At 45.3% G+C, this 9,446-nt stretch overlaps 1 pseudogene; it reads left to right on the top strand.

Moving 5' to 3' along the window:
• The first annotated feature begins 9,429 nt into the window (after positions 1 to 9,429).
• Positions 9,430 to 9,446, top strand: part of LOC148012693 (heat shock 70 kDa protein 4-like) — a 964-nt pseudogene continuing 947 nt past the window's right edge.

Here is a 9,446-nt window from a genome sequence, read left to right as displayed (position 1 = left end):
CGTCCACAATGCAGAAATGCACGGCCCTTTCTACTACAGAGGCCGAGTATATTGCAGCCACTGAGGCTTGCAAGGAGGCCATTTGGTTGGGTCGTTTGGTTGTTGACCTTGGTATTAATGCTATCCCTACACTGCATTCGGATTCTATGAGTGCTATTCAGTTAGCCAATAATTCGGCCTTCCATGCGAAAACGAAACACATTGAGGTGAGGTATCACTTCATATGTGGGGTCATTGAGGACAAGTCTGTTGATCTTGTCAAGATCTCAACTAACCAGAATCCTGCAAATCTGCTCACGAAAAGCCTCTCTACAGAGCACTTTGCCTTCCTTAGGAGGTTGATGGGCATGGGATGAGATGATGTCTTTCCTCATCCTGTTGTATATGTGTACATGTTGTACTTTCTTTTTCTTTTTCTTTTCACTTCTCACTAGGGCAGATTTGTCTTTAAGTGGGAGGTTGTTGGGGGTAAAGGCGCCTCCCCTAGCTGTCAGTGTATTACTACAGTGATAGCCACCGCCACTGCACACTGTAGGTGGCGGACGCCCATCACTGTCACTTTATTCTTCATTCTTTTAGTGACAGTTTGAATAAAGGAAGTCCCAGTCACACATTGTGACTGTTGGAGTTCCCATTTATTGTCTCTCTCTTTCTTGCTCTTGCTCTCTCGCCATAGCTCTCGAGTGCAAGCTTCGATCCTTCTCACCTTTCATCAACTTTATATACAAAACCCTAAATCTCTTTTGGGCGGTCATCCCCTTATCCCCTTTTTTATTAGGACTTTTCTGTGCTTCTTGTGTTTCCAGATTCTTCTTGCATGCCTTCGTCTTCTATTTCACTTTTGCCTTGGCCTTGTCTTCTGCTTTAGATTTTCTACCTTTTCCATCTTATTCATTTGAGGGTTAACATTACCCCCTCCTAGACGAGTGCCAGTCCCATGGCACTCACCGTCGTAGGTAGCAGGCTTTGGCATGCAGGCACTGAAGATGTGGGTGGAAGCCTACATCTGTGGTTGTCGTGGAGGAGTGTTGATGGTGGTGTGGAGGAAGGTTGTTGGGGGCACGTTGGTGGCCTAGGTAGCGAGTGGTAGGGTTGTTGGAGTTGGTGGTAGGGCTGTTCTTTGTTGGGGATTGCACTGATGGCCAGCACAAGTGTTGGTTTATTGGGGATTCTACACATGATGATTCTTGGCAGGCTTTCAGGATGATAAAGGATAAGAATTCAGAGTTGAGTGTCGATGAAGAGCGAACGACACTTTCGTTGGAGTCTTCGATATCTGCAATTGAAAACCTCTCATAGGTGGTCTCTCCCTAGGGGTAGTGCTAGTCTTCTTTATTGTGCACAAGATGTAGTTCAATTAGTTTGGGAGACAGGTCAACAAACTTTAGGCAAGCTGAGAGTATTGTCCTGCACTTGAGAACCCAAACTGTATATATATTTTGGTGCAGATATTATGCGAGTGCTCATGCATACTTAGATATTACGTAGTTAGAAGACCGCGGCCTGGTTTGTCGTAACAACATGTGGATGAAGCAAAGTTGTCCATGTTGAGAAGAAGTACACGTGAAGGTGTATGAGACATCCTTTGCGTTGTGACTACACGACGTAGCATAATTAAACACAGGGACACCGTACTTTCGGTAGCTGGTAGCTATTGGACTTGCGAGATGAGGATGGTGTACTTTTCATGGCCATTCATGCGGTGCTTACCACGATTGATTGCAATAGTATTAAGGCAGATAGCAAGAGGGAATCGTGCGAATGGGTCAGGGCAACAAGTCTAACCATAGGTGAGACAAACTCCCTGGGTATGTCCTACACTTGATGTGCCCTAAACAATTGTGGGTGATGCGAAAGGGCGAGGGGACTAGGGACGGAGCCAGTCGACCAAGGTCACTGGGCGTACCTAATTTGAGGACCCCTAGGTGATGTGCTGTGATCGTGGGTGCTTCTTATCTTTTCATCTCTTTTCTTTTCTTTTTTCCTTTTTCTTTGTCTTTTTCTTTTCTTTTTTTTTCTTTTTTTTGGACTTGCTTGAGTACAACCATTGCAATATGTTGAGGCTATCAATCTTTCAATGAGTTGGAAAATATTGAGCTTCTAAGGCTCAGAAAATGGATATTATAGCGATGATTGTGCCCTAGCCTCGTTGTTAGAGAAGCAGTTGTTGAGATGGGGAGATACACTTGAGATTTTGCAAACCTCTTTGGAACGTGCGATATTGGTACCATTGAGGTAACCACTGCCGTGAGTGCTCAGTGTAGAGTGTAACCCAGAAAGAGAAAGTGGTTATAATCATGCTTTGGGCCATGCAATGCAGCCGATCAGCAAGGGCGATTTTCGCTTTCGACAGCGCAACTTTGTCATGGCTCTTTGTGAGGTTGGTGGTCTTGCTGTGACTTGGGCATTGAACACTTTCGCACAAAGACCTGCGTCGTCCTGCATCCCCTTGTCACTTCATGAGAGTATATGCAAGTCACATGCATCAAGTACAATGAACAAATGCAATCACGTCAAGATATTACTTTATCAAAATCCTATGATGCTGACTGTGATGCATATTCCGGTGCTTGTTAAAGACGTGGCATATATTAGCAGTAGGTAAGGAAAGTGTATATAGGTGGGGAGCTTGCCCCTTTAACCATTTAAAAGAAAAAAAATTATGGCAAGATGGCCTTTGTTGAGCAGCTTATATATCATAGGGGCTACTAAATTTGTATGAGACGGGGTGAGTCTGGGTGGACAGGAGACTGGGGCTGTGCCGATGAGGGGCTCCTCTGAGGCTGTGCAGGGAAGATATCGACCAGGACCTGAATGGTGTAGTCCCTGGCTACAAGTGTTTCCAGAATGCTTTTGAACAATGCATCAAATTCTTACTTGTCTCGAGCTGCCCTCTCCTCTTTCAAGCACCTTGTGCCCGAGCATCTAGTGGGAGCCTGCACGGCCAGTGTTGCCACACCCCGTGTGCTCCTTTGAGCCTTCGTCCTCTTGGCTTGGGGAGTTTTTGGCCTACATCCTGGGCGGTGTTGTTTGGGGCCTCTTTTCGGCATGTACCTCTTTAGAGTAGGCACATAGCGTTCTGGTCAGGGCACTAGTGCCTTATGATCCCTCCGATGGCAGAGAGCTTTCTTACAGGCCAGCTACACTATGTGGTCCATGATTGCAACCATAGGGGAACCTGCAAAATGCTAACCAAGGTTAGGCCCTGAGACAGGATAAAACTATTCGCATGGAAGGGATTACATAATTGGTTATCAAGTGCATATGATGAGGAGGGGTGAGGTGAGGCATGCAGTGTTTGTTGTAAAGGGACGGGCCCAATGATGATATTCGTCCTGCTTCGATTGCGGAGTGTATTCCAGCTATAACAGATCTTGGCTTATGCTAAGCTGCATGGACTGGTTGTCATGGATTGGAGCAGGGATCATCCCCGAAAGGATGGAGCGAGAAGGGGAAAGGTGTATAGAAAGGGACGGTGCCCGTCTCTACGCCATCAGGGATGTTGGTCAGGGCCTCCTATGGTGGTAATGAGGGTTGCATGCCCTCCACCTAGAGGCGAGAATGGTTACACGACTTCTAGATGTGTGGTGAGAGGAGGACTTGAGGAGCTCAGCCTGTCAAATCCAACTCCTCTCCATGCGCTTGACTATCATTGCTTGTGTGTGTTGATATTATCTATACAGGGTCACAAAACTCATTGTTTATTTATGTACATATTTACAAATCCATGTCACTTCATGAGGATAAAAACCAATTGTAGGACTCAGGATTGTACTGGAGTGTTGCACACACATCTACTACTCGTGGCAGCTTACTCAATAACGATAGATATTTTGCAACATCGAGTAGCATGGCACCTTGTCCGAGTCTACTGGCAACATGTAACTCCTCCTTAGTGAGAACCTTATCAGCCAGATAGTTCTCTTGGCTAGTTCTAGCTAAGTCTATACCCTGAATGGCAGTCAGCACTCGAAAGGAAGTTGGCGCCACATAGGTTGGGTCTCTTTAGTGAGAACCTTATCAGCCAGATAGTTCTCTTGACTAGTTCCAGCTAAGTCCATACCCCGAATGGCAGTCAGCACTCGAAAGGAAGTTGGCGCCACATAGGTTGGGTCTCTTTGAGACCGTCATTTGGCTAATCGCTCCTTTGAGACTCCTCCTTAATGAGAACCTTATCAGCCAAATAGTTCTCTTGGCTAGTTCCAGCTAAGTCCATACCCTGAATGGCAGTCAGCACTCGAAAGGAAGTTGGCACCACATAGGTTGGGTCTCTTTGAGACCGTCATTTGACTAGTCGCTCCTTTGAGACTGTCATAATTTGGGCTCCTAGTTCGGTCATTGCAACACATTTTTAAACCAACATTTTTCAAATTGACTTTGACTCTCTGATGTCACTTTAGTTGCTCCATCTCTAAGAGATTTGGTTGGCAGAGCACATCATTGAATGTTACAGTTAAGCGTAGTTTGTCGGCTTCCTCGTCAGAGGTGAGTCGCATGCGTTCATGCAAGAGCCTGTCATAGTGCTTATCAAGATGTTCTTGCTCTTCCCAGGATAGGGGAAATGGCAAGTATTCTTCAAGCTGCTCCTTAGGGAATGCACCCATGTCCACAAGGATGTAGACACGTGCAAATACTTTGAGTTTAGCATCCAACTCAGTTAATCATTCTGTGACACTTCTATGTTCAACAAGGGCTTGCTCAGTTGCTATCTCATGCAAGGTTGTAGGAATTTCCCTAGGCTTTAGCATAGCTAGGGGCTCAAGCCTAGATGAGCAAGATTGGTCAATACTAGGATTTCTTATGCTCTCAGGGTTTGTGTGTTTTTCCTTAGGTTTTGCTGCTATTGTGTCATGTTTCTCCTTGGATGTGACTGGTATAGATTTGTCACCCTATTGTGACAGTGTTGTATCCACTCTTGATTGGTCAATGTGAGTTCTGTTGTCGGTGGATTGAGTGTTACAAGTAACCGCTGATGATGATGGTTTCTTTGACTTATCAGAACACATAGATGTGTCTGAGGTTTCACCGCTATTAGGGGAGATGGCACTGGGTTCCTTAGTGGGTGGACTCAATGCTTTATTCCCAAGTTCTTCCGTGCTCTTGGTCTCGATTGTCTTGGCGTGTACCACCACTTGTAACTGTAATTGTTTTCGTTGTTTTGTCCTCTTTTTCTTGGGCAATTGCGGTGTCTCCTTTAAGAACTCAAGACCCTGAACTAGGTCAATCGTTGATGTGCTTGGTTGGGCCTTAGCATTCACTTTCTCTAGTGTGTTCTCATGGGACTTAGCTGCAACCTGCTGAACAGCCTTGCTAGGTTGATTGGTCGGATGCACCATCTCCTTGGCCACATATTTGGGAGGTCTCTCCTCAAACCTAGGCTTTAGGTGCTTTGGAAGTGCCAAGCGCATCACAGATGTTGGTTGCAACACCTCTTTCATAGGTGAATGGCTGAGGACATGTTCTGTAAGGGGCATCATCACGGACAAAGGCTGTGATTGCTGTGATTCCTGATTGGAAGTAGTAATGGCTAGTTCAGTGGACTGGCTATTGTTAGTAGATTACGGTGTCAGGTCCTCAAGAAGATCGGAAGTGGGTGTGTCTTTTGTTGCCCTTTGAGCATTCACTTGTGCATATCGAGCCTCATTTGATCTAGTCACATTAGATTGCATAGGCATATCCTTGGGCTGAGAGCTACCAGTGGTGTCACATCCCACCTCTTCGACATTTGGAAGCTTAGATGGAGATAGAGATTGGGACTTAATGCTGCATCTTTCTTTCAAGAATTGTGCTGGTCCTCAACATCCTTATTCAAATGCAAAACAAAGATCTGTGAGCTCTTCTTAAATTCCTTTTTGTCTTGCTGTTATAAGTTGAAAATCTGCATTTTCTTTGATATCTTCCAAATGTACAAGCTGCCCATGCACCACAAACTCCATGTACAGTTGAGAGAAGTCCATAGAAATATTCCCCAACTTCTTCAGTCAAACACAGCTTAAGACAACATCCATGGGGCCCATATCAAGTGTAATTAGGTCCACCACTACTGTGTAATTTCCAGCCAACCTGAGAGGCACTCGTGTGCAGACATGGATGGTTATCTCTTCACTCCTGTTAGCCACTTGGACTTTTAGAGGTTGTTGTAATTCACTAGGAATACATCTGAGATGGGCAAGGGTGGATTTGTTCACAAAACTGTGTGTGCTGCCACTATCTATGAGGATATATACATTCTTTCCATTAATGTTTCCATGTACCCGGAGAGTGCTCGAGCTCCTACAACCTGTCCATGCATCCATGGAGATTGAGCAAACTGATATGGGGGGGGGGGGGGGGGGGTGTTAAACTATCAAATACAGCCAAGCCAAATGTGGGGTAGCCACCGTGGTCAAAAGGGAACCCATCTGAAGAATCTTAAAACTGATCGAGGTCAAGATCCTCTTCAAATTCTGCATTTTTAGCATGTCTCATCCTCGATGGTGTGTCATGTGGATCCTCATCCACTCTATCACAATCTTCCAACACATACATGCTATTAAACCTAATAATGGCATTCTTAAATGGGCATTGGGATGCATGATTGGGTGTGTATTTATCCCCACACTTAAAGCATAAACCCTTAACCTTTCGGTCCTTGACAACATCCAGGGAAATGAATATTTGGTCATTCTAACCTAAGGCATTCCGAGTCTTACTTTCAGCATACTTTGTGTCACCTTTGGGCGGAGATGTTGTCCCAAAACTGCCATGTTTTCTCTCAGCATTAAAAGTGGGATAAGTCGGTATCTTGGGGCTACCATTCAATGCATTGTTGTTGTGATAATTTCTAACATATGGGGGATTTCCTAGTGGGATATCTGTGTTGTCCTGAAATGGGCTACATACCCTCATTGTGGCAGTATTTCCTGCCATACCGTTTAGCCAACTCTATGGCATCAAACAAGGTGGCCGGATTTTGAGCCATTACATCAGTTGAGAGATTCGAATCCAGTCCATAAATGTATTTATGCAGTTTGGCCTCATCACTGACAGCTTCCACATACATGGATAGGTTCATAAACTGGTTAGTATACTCTCGCACGGTGAGATTATGCTGGTCAAAATGATACCATTGCCTTGCCAAACATTCCTTCTCTCTACCGGGGAGATAGAAACTTGAACCATGTGCATCTTGAAATCTTCCCAATCATGAAACTACTGGTTTAATTTCCCTTTGAATGTACCTCCACCATGTGTGGGCAAAGCCCTCCAAGTGAAGGGAGGCGAAGACAATTTTGGCCTCATCAGTACGGGGGTAAATGAGGAAGTAGGCTTCGAGTTTAGAGGTCCATTCCTCTAACTGAGATAGAGATGACGATTTTCCATTAAATTTAGTAAAGACAATCTTGTCACGTAATTCATTTGGGCCCTGCTGCCCATGCATGCCATGTGTTGCATGCTGCACATATATACCTTGTTGCCCATACGTGCCTTGCTAACCAAAATGTCCCTGGGTGCCATGCTACCCATGCATTACATGTGGGCCAAACTGATTATTAGGGCCTTGCTAGCCAAAATTTCCATTCTGCCCATGCAATACTTCCGAACCAAACTGAACACTGGGGCCTTGCTGCCCAAAACTTCCATGTGCATGCTGCCCATTACCATGTGCATGTTGTCCATGTACACCTTGCATACTATGTTGCCCAAAATTTGCATTTTGCCCTTGCATATAGCTTCCACTATGAGGGACCTATTGTCCCAAGGATAGGCTAGAAGGGTTCATCATTTGTGATGGGAGGATGGACTCATGCTGCCCATGTGCACCCTACATACTATGTTGCCCAAAATTTGCATTTTTCCCTTGCATATAGCTTCCACTACAGGGGAGCTGATGTCTCAAGGATGGGCTGGAAGGGTTCATCATCATGGGTGATGGGAGGATGGACTCATCATGTCGCATAGAGGGCTCGCCCAAGTGCTCATAGGTGCTATGGGAAAAACCATGGGTGCTACCAAAACCTTGCTGGCCACGTCTCGTCTCCAAGGGGGGAGGGCAGTTGGTCTCACGGGGAGGACCATGCTCCTTAGGCTGAGCCAAGGAGGGTGAGAGGGTGGAGATGAGGGTGCCCATGCGCTCTATGAGCAAATCCATCTTAGCCATCATCTTGCTATGATGCTAATCTTGGCATTTTTCCATCTCCCTAAGGTGCTGTTCTAGCTCTCGATGCCACTCAACATGATGGGTCTCATGTTGGCATAGTGTGTCGTTAAGCATAGCAAAACGGTCCCTCTCGAGGGCACCTTCTTCAAATATGTCTTCACCATCCTCTTGGGCAGAGCTAGGATCATTCATAGATGCATGAAAATATTTGATCTCGCGCTGGAAGTCCTCATGGGCCTTGGCTTTACCCTTATGACCTGCCATACTAGGTGCAGTCCACCGAACCCCCTGCCACAAAAACTGCAATATCTCGAGCAAGGGAGCTCCGATCACCAAGATGCTTGATTTGAAACGGAGCCCTTGATCCCCTCTACAAGGCCATGCAAAAATATTTATCACAATAAATATGCATAATTTTCTTGTAATTGACTTTTTAGAGCTAAGATAGCGTACACCTATCTCCCATTGCATACATCCACCATACATCCATCAAGTCATACACATGTTCTTTGCCAATACATGTGCATTTAGCCATCATACATCCACCAAGTCATACATTTTCTCTGCCAATACGTGTATAGATCCATCAAGTCATACATTTGCTGTCCATACATGTGCAAGTTGCTTGGATGTCAATGATTGGGGCTCGGGCCACCAATTTAGAGTACCTGCACCTGCAAAAAAAATTTGGGCTCCGGATCACCGAGAGGTGGGCAAGGTTCCCCCCAGGCTGGGTTGTTCACCCCTTCAAGGTCTTTGATGGCAAGGGGGGTGACCCCTCTTTTATCTTGCCACCTCGTCTAGCATCAGGCTTTTCCTCACCCAGAATATACATGGCAGACATTTATTATTAAGCAACCAACATGATATGCATTTACAAATTGAGGATTGGACCTTTCATGATATGCATGATCAATAAGGAAAATGGGATGGGGAAAGGGGTTACCTCTGCAAATCACTGACTCACTGATTGCATCACTTACCCTTTCCTACATTTTTTGGCTTAATGATCAAGAATCAAGACCAAGCACGGTTATGGGTCAGGAGTTAAATTCTTAGCCAATAGGAAAGAAATTTGAAGTGTGCTCAATCATGCATGCATTTCAAGAAGTGCATGATGGAAGGAGGAAATCAATATGTGATCCATAGCTTCAGCCTAAACAATAAATGATGTAATTCTTTAATCTCTCCAAGCAAGAAGTTGGGCTCATTAAGTGGCTAGAGAAGAGAGACCAAGAACCATGAGACATACCTTGCTTAAGCTTGGGGAAGAGGTAGTGGCTCTTTCATCCATTGCACATACGAC

Source organism: Lygodium microphyllum, chromosome 27 (assembly GCF_053477565.2).
Source record: "Lygodium microphyllum isolate KBCC chromosome 27, Lygodium_microphyllum_v1.1.10, whole genome shotgun sequence".
NCBI lineage: Eukaryota > Viridiplantae > Streptophyta > Polypodiopsida > Schizaeales > Lygodiaceae > Lygodium > Lygodium microphyllum.
The sequence above is the reverse complement of the archived record's forward strand: the minus strand, read 5'-3'. Positions and strand labels throughout refer to the sequence as shown.